General features: G+C 40.0%; 1 protein-coding gene across 4 annotated transcripts in view; it reads left to right on the top strand.

Moving 5' to 3' along the window:
• The first annotated feature begins 7,283 nt into the window (after positions 1–7,283).
• The window catches only part of slc20a2 (solute carrier family 20 member 2), a 45,943-nt gene continuing 30,345 nt past the window's right edge, over positions 7,284–22,881 (top strand). Inside the window, exon 1 of one of the 4 annotated variants that reach the window (XM_080893763.1) lies at positions 7,284–7,570. The gene's annotated coding sequence lies outside the window, so the exon portion shown is untranslated. The other 3 variants (XM_080893760.1, XM_080893761.1, XM_080893762.1) reach the window with 3 other exon arrangements.

The raw sequence follows: 22,881 nt of genomic DNA, 5'->3' as shown, positions 1-22,881 counted from the left end.
AGTACTAATTTCCATGACATTTTGCCTTGCTGGAAAAAAAATTACAAATACAATTACATATAAAAATATATATTCAGTGTAACTTTTGACCTTAAATGACCAAATTGGAGTATGGTGGTGGTCTCATGTCAGTTATCCTCATCAAACACACCACAGTAAGAGCAGCTACATTATATACCTTCCTTGCTGCAGGATTGAGACACCACTTCAGCGTTACCAGGACCACAAATGCATAAAACTTCCTGCATACAAAAATACAACACAAAGAATAAATATTTACATACATGTATGATGGATGTGTGCAAATATTTAACATATAATATTCCAGTGATTTTTCACTCAGAACTGTGCTCTTTAGACCAACATTAGGTGACCAATTTTCCAGTCTATAGTCTTGATGCTACTCTTATTTAACATCTTTATATTGGTATCATGTCAGAGGTAACTTTATTATTGTGTTGTTACTCAGACACAAAAAAAAATTATAATCTTTCCAGTGTGTGACCTGACAACACTATGGTAACCATTCAAATAAATGTAGTTCACTTTAGTGCGCATACTACAAATGGATTCAAGCATGTTGGTACTATCATTTATTATTTTTTTTAAGTAACCAAAAGATAGCTTATAACAGTGGTTCCCAAACTTTGCGGTATATTTCACACCTCAAACATTAAGTAAACAATTACGCAAATACAAGTAACCTGCAATAAATTACAGGTAGTAAGAAATAACTGTTTTACGCCATGTCCACACCTACACGGGTATTTTTGAAAACGCAGCTGTTTCGTCCTCCCGTAAACGGCGTTTCGAATCACCGAAAAGGGAGATTTGTTTAAAACTCCTTTTTTGGTTTATGTGTGGACGAGGAATACAGAGTTAATCATGCAAAGTCAAATTTATGTGCCTTTTTTCACGTCAGCTGTGCGCCACGTTATTGTTTACGTGAGATGAATTGCAGAATGGCAGATAGAGACAAAATACTGTTAATCTGACTATCTTCAGGTTTTACATGCTTACATATACACACGCAGTTACAGTTTTTTCTGATTGCTTAAGCACATTTTTTGTAACTATTGGCTAATTTTGCAAAACTCTTCACACAAATAAGAAAACCTGTCACCCAATCATCAAAACATTGTAGTTCTCTTGCAAAAGCAAACACAGCTAGATTAACCCTTCACACCTTCGTAAAAATGGTGTTTCCGTATCAAACAGTACACACAAGCCATCATCTACTAAGCACACAATGCGCCAACTGCACACTGATGGTATGAATACAAAACACATCTGGCCTTTGCTTTCTCTGTGCACAAGGTAGGCTATGTCAGTTTGAGCTCATACTTCTGTCATAGATCCATAAGCATAGAGGGATCCAAACTTCAAGTACTGGTGTTTATTCAAACACATCAAAACAAACACAAGTGTTTATTTCCAAGTATAGGATTATTTGCAATCACCATAATGACTATATGGGTTACTTGGTCTGCAGTGAACATGCTTCCTCTGCCCCCAGCATCTGGTCATCTAGCAATTCTGTAAAGTAACAATTTCAGTATTTTTACATCAATGGTATTGGTGTGTTTCTCATTGGCATATGGCAGTGCTACAAATCTTTGTGCGAAGTGACTGTACTAACCGATTCTCATTTCAAGATGTCCTTATGGTACTTGCTACAGTGTAGCGGCTCGAGTTAGGCTGGACCCGTTGGCCAGCTTCCCTCAGGGTCATTCCACGGTTGATTACATGGTCCACTATTGTAGCTCTGATGTCATCAGCAATTCTATTTCTTACTCTTCCTACCCTTCCTCTCCCCCCTCCTCATCTTCCTCTCCCCCCTCCTCGTCTTCCTCTTGCTCCTCCTTGTCCTTGTCGTCCTCTTCATCCTACTTCTTCACCTCCACGTCCTCTTCCTCGGCCTCCTCTACTTCTCACTCTTTCTGCTCCCTCCATTGTACTCCGCACACACAGTTTACCTGTATTATAGTGCTTAGGCTGATTGCAAAGTGAACTAATTATCTAAAGAAGTTTTCACATGTGAAAGTGTGCCAGACAGTTGGCAAATTAGTGTTAATGATAGCCATACATGTGTATGCTTTTGCTAGGATTGTGTTGGAAATTTGGTAATTGAGTGTTGTGCAGTGAATTGTGCCTACAGTTTTGCAAAGTGTGTGTTACAAAATTGCAAACTGAGTGCAAAGCAGTTTTTGTGCTTTTAGTTTTGCAAACTCAGTGAGTGGTTTTGCTATAAGTCTGAATAGTTTTAGAGATTGTGCTACAGGAATCACAGTTAGGGTTTAAGCATTCAGAAAAAACTGTAATGTCCCTCTATTTACAAAGGCAGAGGCCTCACGGTGTGATTATTTTACATGTAGTTTTTTTTCCCTGTGTAATAATATTCAACATTGCTCATTCAAAAAATGCCTCTCTGTGCAAAATGGGTTTAAAAACATAAACAGCTGTGGGATGCTGTTTGTCTGTGATTTAGACAGAGGGAACAAATCGTGGCAGTATCAGCCTGATCAGGGACGTGCAGAGAGGTTTAAAGGGGCGGGTGCTCAAAGTTAAAAAGGGGCACATTGAACCATGCTGAATAACAACAACACACATTCATCAAGAATCTAATATGGGAAGGGCAGGGCTGTGTTGATCTGAGACTGTAGACATTAAAAAGTCCACAGGAGAGATGGTAGCTGATTAAACAAGTGTCATGAGATAATAACAAAATGCAAAGATTGGTGACAGCGCTTGGAACCATAAGGCAACGAAAAACTGTGACATAAACTCGGCTCTGCCTATGAATCACTCTTTGCTTCTCTTCTTCCTTCCTTCCCATCATTTCATATATCACTCTCCACTTGCTGTCTATCTGAGAACAAGGCACAACTTGCTATTGCAATAAACTATAATCTAATTATCCACACCTAACAACTCTTGCACTTAATCTATAATAAAATGATGACAGAAAAATGTTATAGCACTGCCTTTAGTAGCCTCACACAGCTCCTACTGTTTCCTCCTCATGTCCTTACCAGCCATGTCTGCACAATGTTATATCATGAGTAATATTTTTTTAAATCCAGCTAAATAAAACACACACATGCACACACAGTGACATTTTAGACCTTCTTCAGAATACTGTATATACTATGGGCATCCTTACATTATTATTTATTACTAGAGCTAGAATAATAAAGCAATGAGGAGGGGGAAGTAATAAATATGAAATAATGTATTTATGATGATTCCATTTGTTTCACTATCCACTCTGTGCAGGGGCAAAGCTTATTACATTTTTAAACTGTAGAGATACAATCATTTTACTGCTGTAAAATCCAACTTTTGTCTTATTTAAAATATAAATCTAATATAATCTGCTTCTTAATGTATGTTCTTTAAAATACAGCGTGTGTTTTTTAATATATTATAATTATAATAATTATTATGTGGACATGCATATTAGATCGTTTTTTAGTGAAATATAATCCCTCCAGAAAGGCAGGAAATGCCCAGAAACTTACTTTAAAACTAAATATGTTCCCTAAAACGGTGACAGAGCTACAGACCCATGACAGCCTTACACAGGTAGCCAGCAGCTATGACCAGCACTACTTGTGCAGTTAATAAAAGGACAGGTAATGTTTGTCGCGCTGTTGCACACACAGCACGCTCGTTTGTTTCAGTTCGTCAGTTGCAACAAGACAGCTTACCAACGTGTACGTAATAAGCTAATACTCCTGTGTGCTACACACTACAGTGTGCGCTGTACACCTACTTACTGGTTTTGTCGCATCAGTCTGTGTCTCTGAGTTAACTTGTGTTTCTCCTACAGCTCCGGACCGCAAAAAATGCGCGTGCTCTTTGTGAGCTCGTTCCCGGCTCGTAACCAGCGCGTTCTGCCGTCGAGGGCGACCATTGGTTAAATGTGATCATGTGACTGATGCAAGCCAGATCCTTTTATTTAGCAAAACTATGATTAATAGTTAAATATTATTGTTGAGGGGCACAGACAGGACTCCGCACGCACACACACATTAAATAAATAAATAAATAAATAAATAAAAATTTAAAAGTTGCCTCAACAAAAGGGCACTTTGGACACTCATCAGGAAAGGGGCGGGTACTCAAGCCCCTCTAGCCCCCCCCTCTGCACGTCCCTGAGCCTGATATTATTTGTATCCCACTGTAACTTTACTGTATAAAGAGCTAACATCTCCAAAATGTCAGGAGTAATTAGTCATTACAACAAGTGTTTGTGAACTAAAAATCAAGAATGTCGGACACTGTTTGTCCGTGACTTGAAGAGCCCAGCGCTGCTCCCAACAAAGGGAAAACCAATTATGCAGGGGAGACCTACCTTGGCACTTGTGCAGGTGAAGCCAAAGGGAAGATATGCTTCACCATATTTTCTAGTCTTTGGCTTAGAATGAAGTTGGTTTGGAAACATATTCAGCTATGCTTTATCTCCTGCTTTGCGTTTGTGTGGCCTTCCCGTGCTAGCAGTGTCCAAGCGTTGTTTTTTTTCCCTTTTCACCCCCGCAATGGTTCTGCGCCCCCCCAGGGGGCGGGCCCCACACTTTGGGAAGTCCTGGCTTATAACAAAAGATAGCTGTATGTATGACGTGCAGTCTTGAGTCACACTGATCAGTATGACTGTTAATATTACGAAAACAGGTTGTTTATTTGGAGAAAACATGAATATTACACAACGCATGACGCATTTTTAGCACAAAGGTTTATGCGAGTGGTGGGAATGAATTCAGACAATGTGGTAAACACCACACCCAACCAAGCCTGCCTGGACATGAGACTTGTGAGAATGTGCACAATATCCAGTGTGACAAACGCTAAGCTGTGGTTTCATCGCTGGCTTTTACGTACATGATCTGTTTGCGAATCCTGAAGTTTGCTATTATATTCTTTTTACTGCAATAACTGAGACTGTTTGGTTGTTAACCAAATATAACTTAAACAAAAAGGTTCAATTATCATATTACTCTGATGTAGACATTATATTTGATATGTGACTGTTAAAAAAAATAGACAGCACAGCTGACGCACAAGAGGATGACTGCTTTTTATTAGGATGACAAGTTGTGACGTGAACCCAAATGAAGAAAATAACCCCAACATTAAAGTTGCTTTGTTCAAAGGCTCAAGACATGGGTATCATTCACTGGGATGACTCATGTTAAACACAACTTAATCCAATGCATAAAAGAAGTACGAACTCCATTTTAAAAGATAAAATATATTTTAATTGCCCCTAAACTGGGAAATTGCTGTGATTAGATAAAATAAAATAGAATAACTCACTAAAATAAAATATGGTAAAAGAAAGTGGCTTATTAAGAAGAAAAAAGATGGTGTTCCACAAGTTTAAAAAATCTAACTAGAATGTCATAGAATGTTAAAAGAAAAAAAATATATAATATAATATAATATAATATAATATAATATAATATAATATAATATAATATAATATATAAATTAATCCATTAATTTCTTTGTCTTCTGTTCAAGGTCATGGTGGGAACACCCTGAGCAGGTCACCAGTCTGTTGCAGGGGTAATGGAGAGAGACAGACATTCATGCCTACAACCAATTTAGAATAGTCAGCTAACCAATCATACGTGTCTTTGGATGGTGGGAGGTAGCTAGAGTATCCAGAAGAAGCCCACTCAGACACAACGAGAGCATGCAGACTCCATACATAAAGGCCCCTGTCTGGAGTCAAACACAGGAGCTTTTTGCTGTAAGGTGACACTGCAAACCACAGTACCACCATATAATAGGGATGCTAGGGATAATAACAAAAATGTTTAAAATTTTACAGTAAAATGTTGGTGAGACATGAGATAACTTGCTTTATCCTATAAAGCACCATCCAGTGCTATGACCTTTTCATCACATTGACCACAATGTTTCATTTATGACAACTGTAATCTGTCTAATCTGATCTAATCTCTATCTTGTGTTGAGTATTATAGTCTATATTGGCAGTAATAAATGGGTGTATGCTAATGTTTAATAGGCATTAAAAAAAAGTGTTATCATTTCCGTGAAGCTGCCCTGAGACCTTATATAATTCAAAGGATGAAAACAGGAAAAGCCCATTTTGTGTGTCCTTAGGAGTATCTATGGGAGGATCTGGCCAGTAAGCTTTGGTTTTGTCTGTCAGGCTGTGGTGTTGTGTAGGTTGTCATAGTTAATATGGGGTTAAGATGAGATGGGTGGAATAATAACGCTGACATAACAAGGTGTGGGTGAAAATGAAGAGAAGGTAGAGTCAGTTGTCCCTTCCCAACAGAGGTTGAATGAAGCAGAAGCATGTTTCAGCAAGAGCCAGCATTTGTATAAATGAAAAGAGAAATTATTTCTCAGATTATGCACACCGCTACTCAGACATCATGGCTACAGGGATTTTGGAAATTCAGAGTGTGATTTTATAAAACCTTGAAGGCACTCTTCAAAGGTATAAACTGGGAAGGTGTGGTGCAAGAGATCAAATTGGGAGGAGTTTCTTTTTTCAATTTTCTAAATATTCAATATATCCATGTGTCTAAGAAATCCCTGAATTGAGGTTTAATTACCCTCCAAACGACCCCCCCCTCTCTTCCACCCACTGTTGTTGACTGGCTCGGCCGGTTATGTAACACATTTATGCCTTGCGCACGTGGCTACAGTCATTATAAATGACAATATGTGGACGGATTAAACATTACCATCCACCCCTGAAACCAAACAGCCCGCATTTCACCTCTAAGGCACAGGATAAGAGTGAGGTCAATGAACGCTGTGGCCAATTAATCGATTTTCTACCGAGGAGCTCGCACTCATCCGTTCAGTCCCGACCATAAAAACGAATCCAGGGATTGAACAGGACAGTGTGTTTGCTCTTAACTCGATCTGAGGGTACACTCAGTTCAGCGTGACCGGTTGTTGGTTGTGTCATCCTTACCAGGAAAAATGCATTGAACGGGTATTATTCGATGGGCCTCCTGGCATTTATCTCAAGAGGGCAATGAGCAAACACTGATTTAAAGCAAAGTTCATACACTCGTTGAAAATGTTAATTAAAAAAATAAAATAAAAAATGAATGCGATTGGATGATCACTCGGATATCTTCTGAATAAAAAAAATTAAACCACATTTAGAGATGCAAATTATGCGCATATTAATCGTATTGTTGTAATTCCCCCTCTCACCCCTCATATGGTACCACCACTAGACTGACCACCACTCTCTCTCTCTCCCTTTCCTTCCCTGTCTCACGTTATTCCCCCTCCTTCATCTAAAAGCTGTCATCCTGAGCGGTACTGAGTCGACGGCTCAATCCCTAAACGCCCGGATGAGAGCGGCAGGCGACATTCAGGGCAACACAGTCGCATGAGTCGACCGACTGGAAGGCAACCAGTCCAGTGGGGGACGACAGCGAGTGCAGGAATCTGAAAATTTTCGACGCAACCCACGAAGATCGCTGTGGGAAAAATTCAGACAGAGACAGAGGCGTGGAGGCGAAGAGGAGCGGCGCGTTCCCCCCTCCTCTTGCGGTGTCCTATTTCGTTGGTAAGTACATTTTGCCCATTAAAAAAAACCGCTGCACATGTGCCTTTTCCTCTTCCACGGGACTCGTGTCTCGTTTCGCCACTTTCCCTGCGCGTTTGTTGTGGTCTGCGTCCCCGCGGGCTGCGTTTAAGGAAGAAGAGGCCTGGTAAGTAGCAATATAGCGGCAAAGAGGCATGTGTGTACATTAAAATGGGCTGCAGCAGCTCACGGGCACGCTACGGTGATTCCGAATTGTACTCCTGTTACGTTGACGGACAGCGCCGTGAACGTCACATTTTACCGTGAGTGGCAACATTTTTGTTTTATTTCTGTGCGCTCGTTCCTGTTGTTGCTGCTGATCGCACGCGACAAAACCAGTGAATGAAGCTACACGTGTGTGTGACTCCACATCTGAGAGTCACCAGCTCTTATTCACTGTCCGCTCTGAACCACCGTAGCCGGCCATGGCTTGAATTTGAGAGCTGCTTTCAGTGCCTAATAAATCATTTAGTTGTTAATCACACGCGCGCATTTCTCCCAGGGCTTTTCGTGAGCAGACCAAACGCTGAGGACAACGGTGGTCTCCACTGGGCATGCGCACTACCGCCCCCTTTGACCTATAATATTAATCAGTTGAGAGTAGTAGTAGTCTGTCCTGCACCTCTCAAAAGTGCATCGGGTCGCTTCTCCGGTTTGTTGACAGAACGATTATTGAGTGGAACTTCAGGCGAGTGAGTCGGGCAGCACAAGCAAATAAAGCAGATCCTGTTATTCACGAGCAGAAATGAATCTGTGATGGCAAGCTCTGTAGCTCAAGGCAAGCCTCATTGTCACCATGATGACTATTTTCCAAAGAGAAATATCACAGGGCTGTGGGAAGAACAACAGAATGAACTGGGCAAAACGCTACAGACTGCTTACTCAGAACAAAAATATCACAGTGTAAAAATACGCCATCACAAAATTACTGAAATGTCACGCAAGTGAAAGTAAGATAGTAAGCAAACATTATGCAAATACTCAGAGGTAGGAGTGCCAAATAAAAAGTCCCTGGTAATATATTTTGGCTAGGCTCGTTTTTTTTTTTTTTTTTACGTGAACTATTTTAAGTGTATGTGAAAACAAATACAAGTAAATTTCAAGTACCTTAAGTTGGGCACCAAAGTGTATGCACTTAGCTATTTTCATAGTTAATAAAAAGTGCTGATTGTCATATTCTAGGCAAATCCAGTTGTCCTCTTGTCTTCTTTAACAATATTTCACTACGTTAATGATATCTGTTGCTACTGCTTGCATAGGAAGTGGAAGTCACATATTACTTATGGACCCATGATGCAGTTTTCTAGTTAATCATTAGTCTGCGTGCTATGATAAGCAGTGGTGAGAAAGGGGCAAAAATATCAGGGTCTGTCACTACCTTACGTGTTTTCCATTCTCTGCTTTTTCTCCTATATGGTTTTGGTAATAAAATATTAGAGCAGTGCTTCGCACAGCAGGGGTTATAACCTGGGAGAATAAAATGCTCTGATTGCTGTGTCTATTCTAGCTTTATCGGCATTAAGACAGATATGGAAGTGCAGAATGATAAGATACGCAGATTAATGACCTCCCTGTCTTTCTACACTTTTATCCTGTTTGTAAACAAAAGCACAACCAACCTAAATGTCCCTGGAGTGAGCTAAAGTTATTTATTTATTTATTTATTTATTTATTTATATGTTTTTCTTAACTACAGGGTGGAGAATGCTAACAAATATGGTACAGAGCAGGGAAGGGTGTTAGGTAACGGTTTGGCTTGGTACTTGCTGTTCAGGGCGTTTGCACCCATGTGGTAATAATGAAATGGTAGTAGAATTTGTTTGCTTCTCTTTACACCATCCGGCCATTTTTGTGTCTTGGATTAACTTTTTTAATAACATGAACAGTAGCCAGTCTACCTAAGCTGGACTCACTGGCTTTCACGCAGTTATGCAGGGATTTTAAAACGTAAAGTCCTTACACCTTCGGCTGTGGGTAATCTGCTGCTTTAAAGCAGTCTGATTTACTGACACAGGGAACATTTCAGTTCAACTTCTGTGTTTGAGCGTCAGCTTCTTTTTTTTGTTGTACTTATTTACTTGACAGCTTTGGAGAGAAGAAAACATGTTAGTGTGGTTGGACTTCTTTTGACAAAGCTTTTATTAAAGAGTTCCACCACTATCTAGTCGAGTTAAGGTGCGTTCACGGAAACATTACGGTCCACTGTGTTTATGGTTGACTGTACTTTGACCTGCCTTTTGTGAGTGTAATCTTTTTTGAGAGAAAAAAAAACAATCAAACCAAAATGATTCACACTAAATTGCCAGTTCCGTGGCGACAGGGTGCAACCACAGCCTAGACCACATGCTCAATAGTCTCTCTTCTAATGGTTAACCAAATGCTCCATGACAGACACCGAGCACCTCATATTTAAGCTTTGCAGCTAAACCTTGTTTAGTAGAACTTTTGTGTGGAAATTAGCCATCAGTGGAGGAGGGCGGGGGGTGAGCCGAGTTTTTATGCATGGAAGAGGTATGTGTACATTGCGTAATGTTTTCATGTTCAACAGTACACTGAGTGAGCAGACTGGTTTTCGTGGCTGTACTTTTAAAGTACAGTTTGTCGTTTCTAAGAACTTTTTGCCCTCTGCGACTTTGCTTTTAGTTCCGGTTCAATGTTATTTTCCCCTGAGGCCTCTCGCGATTACACAAAAATATTTTCTGTCAGCAGGCAGGCTACAGCACTTCATATTATAGTCTCTCTTCATGGAGGAGACCTTCATGTGTTTTGATTGAAGGTGTGATAAAACTCTGAGATTTTTTTGTTAGATTGTTTTTTGTTTTGTTTTTTAAAGTAAAAACCAAACCTGATTTAAATTTGGCTGGTTTTCCCTTCAAGGTTCCTTCCATGTCGTAGAAATGCACGTTCAGATTGCTCCTGTTTTGTTAGGATCGCTCACTTGAAGTCCCACTCTGCCCACTTGCAGGGATATTCACAGGATGTGAGTAAACTGTGTCAAAACAACATTTCTAATCATTTCATTTCATTGGGGAAGCTAGGTGCCGTCAAAGGAAGCCAAAGCAGAGGAATTGTGCCAAAAAAAGCCTAATGGTATGTGATAAAGTTAAGGCTGTTTGGACTGAATGTTCTCTGTCCGATGCCTCAGTGCGTCACAGGTTAATCGGTACTGACAGTCCAACCCTGGTGGATACATTCGCAGTAGAAAAAGACTTGTGTGTTCTTTTACCTTGGATACTTTGAGTATCCTTCTACTAATGTTTGGCCACCAACTGGTGACCCAATTCTTGTCACTAATGATGACATTTTATATTAAATTTGGGTCAGAGTGACACAACATTTGAGATTTTGTTTTATGTACATATTTGAGGTCAACAGTGACCCTACAGGGAATGATTTAAGTGTCGTGGCAGCTCTGGTAGTTATGCAGGGCTGCACAAGGAGGCATTGTTGAAGGGGATAAGCACTAAATTTGAATCAAGTGGGGTTTTTAAAAATTTTTAGGTGAAGTCTTATCTTGTTGAAATAGTGACTGCTTTTCAGATGCACAATGATCTTGGTTAATATACAAATTGCTGCAGAGTTGTCACTGTTGTGCTGACAGCTTGTTTCAGCTCCAACAGTTACTTTTAAGTGTTCAGAATAGCAAAATCCTCATATTTTACATGTCATTAACAATTACTTTGTGGAAAAACATCTACTAAATAACAATAAATGTCTTAACTGGGACATTTTAAGACTCGTCAGTGTCCTCTGGTTGACAAAATGTCATAAGGAGTGTTTCCAAGAACCTCACCCTATGATTAGCAATATTACAGCTGGAGTACAACTAAAGCAAAATATTTTTTTTGAATTATTAATTAATCTACAGATTATTTTCCCAAGAAATGTTTTTGCTCATATGTATTGCAGAGGATAGTGAATCAGAATTTTGCAGGGCCTCCAGTGGCACATTGTTAATAGCAGCCTGAAACCAAGCAGTTTTTATTATTTTATGATGATGTCAAAGAAGACAAAGGAAACAACTTTAAATTAAAATTCTTAAACAAATAATCTAACCCCAATTTTTGGGAATTATAATTTCTTATTACTAGAATAAAATAAAGCTGTACCGTGTTAATATTGTATACATTGATGGCAGTTACACACAGCTATCAGAATTCTGAATTATCTCAGATTTAATTTGGATTTTCTTACATAAAAAGACTAAATTAGTTTGACCTTGTCTGTCAACATGACCTGGAATAAAAGACAATGATAGGAAAAGGTGCTCGCCTCCTTTCAGTTATGGCTGCCCACCGTGCAGTCCGGCCCTTCTGCCAGTGGGTGTGTCTGCGTCGCTGTGGGCAGAAGGGCAGTTGGCACCGGGGCTGGCAGCTTCACAGTCAGAGAACAGTCTGTCTTTCTGATCAGCCCACCTCGCCCTCCGAGCACAATCACCCTGTTATGTCTGAACCCTCCTTCGCCATGGCAACATCACATGATACCACTGAAAGAGCGAGAATCTTCATGCTGTGTGTGTGTGTGTGTGTGTGTGTGTATGCGTGTGCTACATGCCTGCTTATGCCAGTATTGCTTAATCCATGTTATTGCTGAAAACCTGGTTAAGCATATCATCAATCACGTGTCTTCTTATTTTGTTAGCTAAGGTCACAACATGCATAGGACAGAAGATGACGGAAAGGTTTGCATGCAAGTGTTTTAAGAGGACACAGAGCAAAACACACTTAGGGGAATCTGCTAGCTATCAGTGATAGAGAAAGAAGACAAAAACAGATCGAGCAAACTTCAAATTTGCCTTTTTTTAATTGTTTAATTTAAGCTGTGCCTTAGGGTCAGGGGGCCATTAAAGCTTGGGATAATAACCCAAACCATTTCAGCTCTTGGACTATTTTACAACCATCAGTTCGGTTTTACCTCAGTACTTAACCAGATTTTAACTATCAGGACGCAAAATACTTGAGGCTGCAATTATACGTTTAAATATTTGTGGCTAGTACACATGTATATGTATGCAGCTGGTTTCAGGGAACTTCTGTCTCCTGCCAAGTTTAGAGCCATAATGCTCATCTATCCGCCTTTACTGCTGTCATGTAGACCTTCATTCTTAGAAACCATAAGTTAACCTTAATAGCTCTTAATGCTGAAATTTTTTTTCCGAGAACTCGTAACACGACGATTGTGGTATTTTTGAAGGTTTCCTCGGTCTTCTTCACAAATATCAGCATTTACTGACTCACTTCTTTAATCGTGCTGCCAGCCGTAGGTTTCCTGTTAGTTTTCCTGTTTTGGTTTCTTTAAAGCTGGAATCTCTCGTTTAAATTGTTAAGGCTGGTGCTTACAAGAAGTTATTGCCTCCTGAACCTTTAGATTCTTCCCATGAGAAATGTAAGCCATTCCATCAAACAACAAAACAATTAGCCATATATTACACTCTGGTATTTTACGATAGCTGTATCATCGATAGCTGGTCGAATTTCCCAGAGGAACCCACCCGAGGGATTAATAAAGTTCTATCTTATCTTATCTTATTTTCTCAGTCCTGTTGTGTGCTTTTTTGGCCCTGTTTGTGCACTCCACTCTGCCCATAAGAGCGGTTTTGTAGTCTTTCTGGTGGCCTTCTGTAAGCGGCAGGGTCTGTATCAAAGCGGCGTCACACAGAGCTTCTCTTGTTCGGATGTTGGCCTTGTGTTAACTATGCTAATGGCATAGCATGACAGGCTTACTGCTAAACTGTGAGGCCTTGCGGTTCTATTTATGGAAAGTATGCATTTTTCTCTTCTTTTCGCTCATGTATGTTTCTCAGGAGCACAGTGGGGCTTGCTTGACATTAATGTGAAATCATTTCGCCACTAAGCCCAGAGGCCAGTTTGAAATTTTGGAAAATGTTTGTTGGCACAGCGCTTAGGGAAATCAATTTTTGTTATTTTGGGGTAATGTGTCTGTGACAAATTGGGTAAAATTATTGAGAATTGGCAGATTTATGTTGGTTGCACAATTTTATTTTAAATAATTTATATTTTATTGCAGATTGTATTTGATTTAAACAGGTCACCTCTTATGGTAGCGTATCGCAGTTTTCTCCATTTTACTCTGCTGTGTGGCGAAATGTGTAAGAGGTCTCAGATATGAATGAGAAACGTGTACATGTCCTGGTTATTGCTGTTGTGTCTATAATGTTGCCACTTATTTGTATTTGACTGTACGAATGAGGCAGGGCTCCATGTAAGGTTGAGCAGCTGGCAGACTGGTTACTGCATACGCTCATGTGACACGGCTATTTCTAGCCAAATCATTCCTTCTCCCTGCTGCCTCCAGCAAGTGCAAGAGCAAGTGGTGGATACGTGACACCTCAGGAAGCCGTGAGGTTAGAAGGTGGGGGCAGTCGTCATAGTCCAGTGGTATCTATCCAGAGGCCACTTTGTGGGATGGGGATAAGCTAGGTAGGACATGACTTGATGGCCAATTGAATGTCTTCAGTAGAAGACTGAAGTAAAGGTATGTGGTCGGAACAGGTTGAGACTGTTGCCACAAAGTTGTAATTTGTCAGACAGTGTTTGCACATGTCACTGGGCACGCTGGAAATAAACACATGAATTGTTGGTTGACACACATCCAACGTTCTTGTTGGGAAGATGTAAAGATATAAGGTGATTGATCAGTTCTGCTGCTTACTTAAAAAACCTTTCAGAATCTAAGTCTGTTTGTTGTTCAGTGTCATTTCTCAACTTCAGTGCCACTTGGATAGGTTGTGGTATTGAATGTGATGTCTTAATAGATGCTTCATCATTTCTTTCTTTCTGTGCTAACATTGCTGTCTTTCACAGACAGCAATATTAGATTCAATATTTACATTTAATAGCTGGATTCTCATAAGCTTAGAACTAATCCATTAACAATACATGGGGCATTGGTTTGGAAGCCACCATGTTGCTATCTTGAATACAGTAGCCATGGTAAAGCGCCAAATGAGGCTTTATGTACGTGGCTAGAGACCGGCCACATAAGTAGTACCTTATGAGTTACTATAAATTTAAATCTCAAAAATCAATCTTTCAAACTATATATGACTGTAACATTTGTACAAAAGATTTGTGTTTCTCATTATGTCATTCTCCTCCTCCACTGCTCTCTCTTTTACCTCATGTCCACTTCATTCTATTCTTTCTCACCTCTAGCCTCATTTCCTGAACTGAAGCCAAGGCTCTAATACATGAAAACATGCATAAACATGCTTATTTATTCCCGATATTTTTGTAATTACTTATTGTCAGCAGATAAGATGTGACCCTCCTCTCTCTCGATAGCTGACAGCCAGCTAAACACAAACAGCTGGTTATAAACTAACATCATGCCAGCTAAGGTTAGGGTCAAGTGTCCTAACAATCACACTTTCCCTCTGATAAACAGTTTGATTAGATTCCCAATGAAGATGAAATCAAACGATGTTGAATCAACTTCAAAGAAAGTTTCACTAATGCCAGCTAACAGTAGCTAACAATAGCTAACAGTAGCTAACAATAGCTAACAGTAGCTTAAAGGGGCAAAAAAAGGCAGCTCTTATGGACACAAAAGTTCAGGATAACTTCCACAGTTCACCTTGGTATCATTGTCATCGGACAGAAGTAAACTTCATTGACTCGTATTGGGCTCCTTTCATAAGGTTTTGCAGCCTCCTCCAGCATAAATAGACCTGTACGCCTAGCATATTTACAGCTGAGGTAAACAGCAGACTGACGGTCACACTGAGATGAATGGTGGCCAGAGTTGTTTATTCTAATTATGCACTTGAATTGTAAGATGTTAGAAAATAGAACTCAGTTGATTCCGATCAGTCAACTGACATCTATTAATGATATTTTGCACATTGTACCATTAAGATTTGCTGTCATCTTGTGATTCCCGTTTATGTTTTGCATTTAATTCACGTGATGGTAAATGCAAAATTTCCTGTGTTTGCTCATGCCAAGAACTGGTACAGTATAGAAAACAATGAGAATTTGTGTGAGTTAACTGGAATCTCAAGCTGAATGTTGCAACTCTAGTATTGACAAAAATTATCAACAAATCCCAAATTTTAATCATATTTTTATCCAGTCATTTTACTCAATGATTTGTTCCACGGTAAGCACCAATTTACTGCCATATGCATAATTTTTAAGTCTAAAATAGTACCGAGGGAGTACTGTTGTGATCACATATAATTTCACTGAATCATACCATTAAGCTCTCACAAGCTGAGACTACCTATTACAATGTTAGGTGGCATTTTGTACACTTTACGGACGAATTAATCAGAGTATTCAAACGGAGTGGAGGATATGATTGTTGGTCTAATACAAGTCTGTTATTTTTAATAATGGTTAGTTGTATAATTGGGTCTTCTTTAGATGTGTGACAGAAACAAGAGATAATTTTGGAACAGAGTGTGGGCACAGAATACACTCCTATTGTGAAGTAAACCTGATATCAGTCCAGTAAACCAGCGGTCTCCAACCTTTTTTGCGCCACGGACCGGTTTATGCCCGACAATATTTTCACGGACCGGCCTTTAAGGTGTCGCGGATAAATACAACAAAATAAAACTAGTACCGGTACCGAAAAAAAGAAAAAAGAAGAAACCGAGTTAACAATAAACGATAACAAAATAACGCTGAAAACCGATAAAAACCGTGAAAACCATACATTTCACACCCGAGCCTCAACTCTCGCGGCCCGGTACCAAACGACTCAAGGACCGGTACTGGTCCGAGGCCCGGGGGTTGGGGACTGCTGCAGTAAACTACAGGAGGTTAGGATTAAATGTGATTGAACAACTCGGAGGGTTCCCTATACTGAACAGGTGATGACATCTTCATAATGTTTATCACATTCCAGCCCTGCCCTCGGTATACAGCAAGTAACCGTTATGGCCAGCAGCCTACTAATACTTAGAAGGCTTACCCAGCTCCAGTCTGAACTGTAGTCAACAAACCTGTCTACATAATCTTTACACATAAACACGGCATCTTTCAGAATACTGTATATGATATTAGAAAATGTTTACTAGGTGTCTAGGGCCGTGTATAATCTGTAAAACCTGTAAAACAGAGAGTTTTCACATCTTTAGCTCTAATATAATTTGAACTTGCGCAATAGAATCGTGTCTTATTGAGCTTAAGTTCAGGAGTTTTAAAGTACATTTTGAGCTTAAGAATATTTGATTTTGATAAAAGACAGGGTTATATTTTTTTTCCTAAAAGCTGGTAGGCAACTTTTTAAGGAATAGACCACTGATACAAATGTCTGAATGTCAGAGTTAAACTTGCAAACACATCAAAGCATGGCTGTGAGATCAGCTCCGTTAAAGCCCTCTTTTTGAGTCCTGCTGGCTTTTGGGAGATGTTTGCTTAAACAGTTAATGGGAAATGGGACTTATCAGCACTTTGGCGTTCTTACTTGGACAATTTTATAACCTAATTATATTTGTTCAGTCAAGTGTATAGTCAAGAGGACTTTTGTTTAACTGAAATCCCTGATTCAGAAGCATGGTAAGTTGCCATTGAAGCTAGTAGTTGAAAAACTTACTCAAAGTATTTAAAATTCTCCTACTCAAGAAAACTGAGAGTAGAGGGGGGATGGGGGGGGGGTTGGGGATTTCAGCTTCATTGCACCCCCTACTGGTTGGGCAAGATGATGTTCTGATCTGGAGCCATGGATGGAAAAGTCTTGAAGAAATGAGTTATACCAACAAGATTAGAGGTGACCCAGGCAGAGCTGCCCTCCTCCCCATCCTACCCTCCATCACCGAAACACCAGCAGACCACTTGTCACAACGGCTTTCCTTCAGCACCAGGCATGCTGTGACAGCATTCACACACAGAGAAAGTAGCGCATGTCACACACAGCCTCCAAGGATGCTGCCCCCAAAAATATCACTCCCAGGAGTGTGCACGGCAGCTGTATCAAAATATTGTGTGAAATATTCTGACAAGGCTGCGCATATCAGGACAGATAAATAATTTGCACATTTGTGTAGAGAATTGTTATCAGTTTTGATTGCAGGTTCTTCATTTAGTCCGAACGCTAGGACACTTGTATTGAGCACCTGGGTGTGACCTTAGCTTGCCCCACAAATGCAAAATTGAACACACCTCCTTAAAGTTGAAAAGTGCATTGTGTCTGTGTGTGGACGCCATGTGCCATGAATGTGCGGTGCAGCTTGAATATGTGATAACACTGGCCACACTGTGTTTACTGTGTAATTTTCAGATTAAGCCATTTGTTCTTTCACAGACGTAGCAACGTAGACCAACATCTCCTGCCATGCAGTGCTCTGTTGACAGTAGGGCTGAACGATATATCGCATTTGCGATAATATCGCGACATGATCAAGTGCAATTTTCTAACCGCAAAGGCTGCGATTATACTGCGATTATATTATACAATTCATGGGCTGCATCCTCCTGAGGCCGCATTTGTAGACCGATTACGTCACAGCGACGCGCCGAAGGCTGTCCAAATTACTACCATATCCCAGAATTCATAGCGCGGCCCAGCCAAACTCCAGTTTCCAGCAATGGCGGCCGCTACTAAGTTTTAAAATTACTCATACTAATCTTTCTGGGTCACAAAATAAACTTTTAACATATTTTCAGGCGAGAAAGTAGTTGTGTAAACATCAAATATCTGCTCGGTTTATCAAGATATCGCATATTTGCAAAAGTGCTTCGACGTTTTCAGAGGCGTCTGCTACCCACCAGCTCGACAGCTAGCCGGGAGCTCGAGGGTTACTGATGCGGCCGAGAACGGCACAACTCCCGGCACATCATTTTCAGATCACCGCGGAGTTTCGCTGCTCGGGTTAAACGTAATATATACGTCACTTAGACAACCTAAAAATGTTATTGTTGGGCTTTTTTCAGTGTTTTGTTTGTTCGTGAGTAAATCGGTTTGGCTGAGATTAAAGTTATTAGATTAGATAAAATAAAACTTTATTAATCCCCCGGGTGGGTTCCTCCTTGGTTTTCACACAGCTGACTAAACGTCAAACAGAAAACTTATTAAACAGAAGTATGAGACAGTCGAGAATTTACACCAGTGTCTGGTTATATTTTAGATAGCAAGAAGCAGACGGCCGAGTTTATTAAACTCCACCGAGACAGCGGTGACGCTAATCAGAACTAGCCTTCTGATTAGCTAATCAGAAGGCTAGACCGTCCAATTTCACGCCTTTAAATTTTAAAGGCGTGTTTGTGTGTGTGTTTATACAATTGCTATTATGTTTGCACTTTATGTGTAATGTTACTGACTGCAGAGATCAGTAAGATGTGTGTATTTTTTATTTATTAGTTTTATTTATTTAATATTATTTTTTAATTGAATGACTGTCTAGTAGTTCACAGATGTCGAAAAACTGAGTGTGGTAAAGCCACTGATTTTTTTTATGTATATTTCTGCAATCTGCACATTGTACTGACTTTCATTTTAATGTTTACACCAGGGTTCCTTGTCAGCACTTTATGCTCAGATGTTTGTAAGCTAAAAATAAACTATTGTGTATGTTCAAATATACTGTTGTGATTGAAGAAGTTAAATAAAAATGTCAGTCATCAATTCATGCATCACCTCATGTCATCATAACAGAGGTCTGTCTTCCAGGAAAGAACAGTTTAAAATTAATGTAATATAGTATTGGCCATACTATATGATGTATTGCTTGTCTTTGTTTAATAATACAGAAGACAAATACCTTAAAAAATAATCGCATATCGCATCGCAATCGCAATATTGGGGCAAAAAATCGCAATTAGATTATTTTCCATAATCGTTCAGCCCTAGTTGACAGTCCTGGATTCGTGATTGTGATTTTGTTTATGCACGCATTTGTTCACTGGCAGCGGCCTGCCTGTGGACTGTTCCGTCTCTGTTGTCATCAATCATTCCAGGAGATAAACAGAGTATTTGTAGTTCAGAAACGTCTGAGTCTGGAGCTGCTGTGTCCTCAGCTCCCCTTAACTAAGACAATTGAGATTCAGTGCAGTCACTAATATATCGCCATGGTTTTAGTGAGGATACACTTAATTTATGTATTTTAAAAACAGAAAACGAAAAATTCAGACATAAATAAAGAAAGCTGATTTTGATAAATCTGACTGCAAATTCACGACTGATGATGGACTGACCTTTTTTCTCTAATTTAGCATTTGTTTTCCTGTCTGCAAACTTAAGTTACGTCCTCAGTTAGCTTTTTTCCTCTTAGTTTATAAAAATACAGTTTTTTGTTTGTTTTTTTAAACCCCTTGATGCGATTAAAGCCTGCTGCTGAAGTTGTCATGTGAAAATCCCCTCCCTGTTGTAAACAGTCTAAGTACCATTACTGCAACTCATTCTTAGGACAAAGACATTACCCATGGCTAATGCTAACTACACATTGTTGAGCATTACTCTCAGTTTTCAGAATAACAGCAATGGGGTAATACACCAATTCACTGACTTGCAGATGTAATCTGTCAGGCCTCGTGCCTTTTCTTCGATTGTGTGTAAGCCGTGTACGCTTGGGTCGACATGTAGTTAATTACACTGTGTGGCTGTACATGCATCTATGCAGAGGCCTGGCATTCCTGTAAAGTGGTGCCAAAGTACAGGACCCCACGTACCCCTGCCACCGCTACGTCTGTCACTACGTGCGCGCAGCAGCAGGCCTAATCAAAGCACTTCTGTAATAGTGTTAGCTGTGTCATGTGCTGGAAGCCAGGATTAAGAGCAAGAGGGCACGGCCACTAGATGCAGCTTAGGAGGAGCCATTCTCTTTCATTCTCTTTTTGCTCTGTCTCTCTCTCTCTGGCTTTGTCTTATACTTACGTTTAACCTCACATGCGGTGGCTGCAGCCATCCAAGGTCACTGAAGTGTGTTATACTACAAATACTATAGATTTAATGTGAAACAAAACAAAGCGCTTTCATAATCCTTTTGCTAAAAAAAAAAGTACCCACAGCTTAAAGTATCTGCACATACACGTACTGTTTATGTATCCAATAGTGTCCTCCTTTAACCTTTCTACCACACACTGTTCCACTGGCGGGACACTAGCACCACATAGAACGTTCCCGAACAGCTAGCACTACCAAAAACATCACAAATAGGAGCATGTTAGGTGAATCATTTTGTTGTGCTTGTGTTCTACACATATGTTCTCATACTTTTTATTAGGATACAGAGAAAGTAAGAGAAATTCAAACATAAACGGTAAACAAAATTGGAGGGAAAAATCATTCTCCCCTCCCAAGCAAAGAGCTTTATAGTGAATATTGTTCTGGATCCTGTGGCACTCAGGACCACGAAATCCTATGTCAGCATTTGCTTAAAAGGCCTCATATTTGTCTTTTCGCATTACATAACAATCCCAGAGGTTTTAGATCTCCACTTTGGAGACCATTTGAAGTTTCATGGGTCACTTGGCAGCTTTAGTGTAGACAAAATACTGAGGCGACAACATGCTTTATTCCCACTGGTGTAAACATGGACCAAAACATAATTTAATCATGTTGGTATGTCTCATTTTTCACTGGACTCTTTCGCCATTTTTGCCCTACATTTCCAGCACTCACTTATACCGGCACCCACTTTGTCCCAGTAACACAGTTTAATACCACAGAACATGCCAGCAGTAGATTACCAGTCTCAGCGGTCAAGAAAAAAGTAGGTAGGCTGGAGGTCCTGGCAGTGCTATGTGAGTACAGAGCCAGATCAAAATTGTTCTGCTTCCACATCTAAAAAGAGGAGAGGGTGGCAGGGGGTCGGCACAGGAGTGAAGAAGGAAGCAAGGACAGGGCTGAAGGGGATTTGTTTTTTTGCTTTTGGGTACCTATGCTGATTCGTGGAAAAGAACTGGAGCTGTTCGGGCAAAACTAAGTACGGAAGGGAGGGAGCAAGGAGGGGAAAACGGAGAAAGGGTCAGGGGTAAGATGACTCCTACACTGAGGAACATGGACACAGATGGCAGAAAGTGAAAAAAGCCAGACTGCAGCCTCAAAAAAGGCCCCAAATAGTTGGTAGGTACCAAGCCTAATTGTGTCAGTCACATGATATGAGGGCTTGCCTGAATAACTGGCCCTCTTATTGTTAGTAATAAATTGTTGGCTCTTTTTTTTCCTTCTTTGTGGCACTGTTTGATTGGTCTACTAAGATCCCACTTGTGTGCATGGGTTATTCTCAGAGGTGACTAATAGTTTCTGCTTGCCTAAAAGCATTATTCTGAGCACTCCATCCTTTGTGAGCTGCTATTTTAGCCTTGGTGGTTTTTGTGCATTGGGTACATGGGTTATTGTGTGTGTCCTTGGCTTTAAAGTCCCAAATTTATGAACTTCAAGTATAGAAAGTATAATTATTGAAGTTATTGTGACGTTTTCTAGTTTTTTTTTATGCATTCAGTCAGTATTTCCTTTAAATACACTGATTTTATTGATCTAAGTTAATTTCCTTATTTGGATGCCTTAGAAACCTCAACAAGGGCGAGCAGTGTTAGGTTCTGTGCAGTGTGTCTGGCTGTTATTTAAAACAGTCATACAGACGCTTAAATAGGGATGAGTCACTTTACTTGGTTTGCCATTTCTCAGTAAGGGTGTCAAACCCATGCATAGTCTCCACTGAAACCAGAGAGAGCTGACCTTAAGAGTATTTAAACCTAAGCCTTACACAACATTGAAAGCCACAGGGGGGCTCAATTGTTTGCTCTTGCACCAGAGCTCGGTTTAGCATTGATAAAGGCTTGGATATTTGTTAGGTGCATGAGAATGTCATTTTAAAACTGTTTCGAAGATAATTGCTGTCTGAGGGTTAGCCAGAGGTAATTAAGCGGCAAAAGCTTTCATAACACAGATGCAAATCCAACGGTAACAGGGGCCTTATTAGAGACTGTGATGAAAATTTTGTTTCTTTCTCCTCTGATAGTCCAGGAAATGTATTCGATACTTTTGGGGTAATTGGTCTGAGAGTCTCAGTACTACCACACTGAGTAATAGTTGTCCAGGCTTTTGTTGTGTCCATACATAGCAGACAACTTGGCAAAGAACGCAAATTGTATCTTTAGGTACTCTGTTACTACCAGTCAGTCACAAAAACACAAAATTTGTTCCAATTTCTTTAGACGAATCTATGAAAAATGCAAAAGATAGCAAAGACTTGACACAGGACCTGGCAGGTGTATCTGACTCTTCAGTTGCTCCATCTGGTGTTCACTGAAGCCTCTTCAGAAAATGGTCTTGGTGGAAGGGTCGCTATCAAGAAGGCATCCCTAAAGAAGGGAGAGAAAAGG

This window comes from Rhamphochromis sp. 'chilingali' (assembly GCF_963969265.1).
Source record: "Rhamphochromis sp. 'chilingali' genome assembly, chromosome: 10".
NCBI lineage: Eukaryota > Metazoa > Chordata > Actinopteri > Cichliformes > Cichlidae > Rhamphochromis > Rhamphochromis sp. 'chilingali'.
The sequence above is the reverse complement of the archived record's forward strand: the minus strand, read 5'-3'. Positions and strand labels throughout refer to the sequence as shown.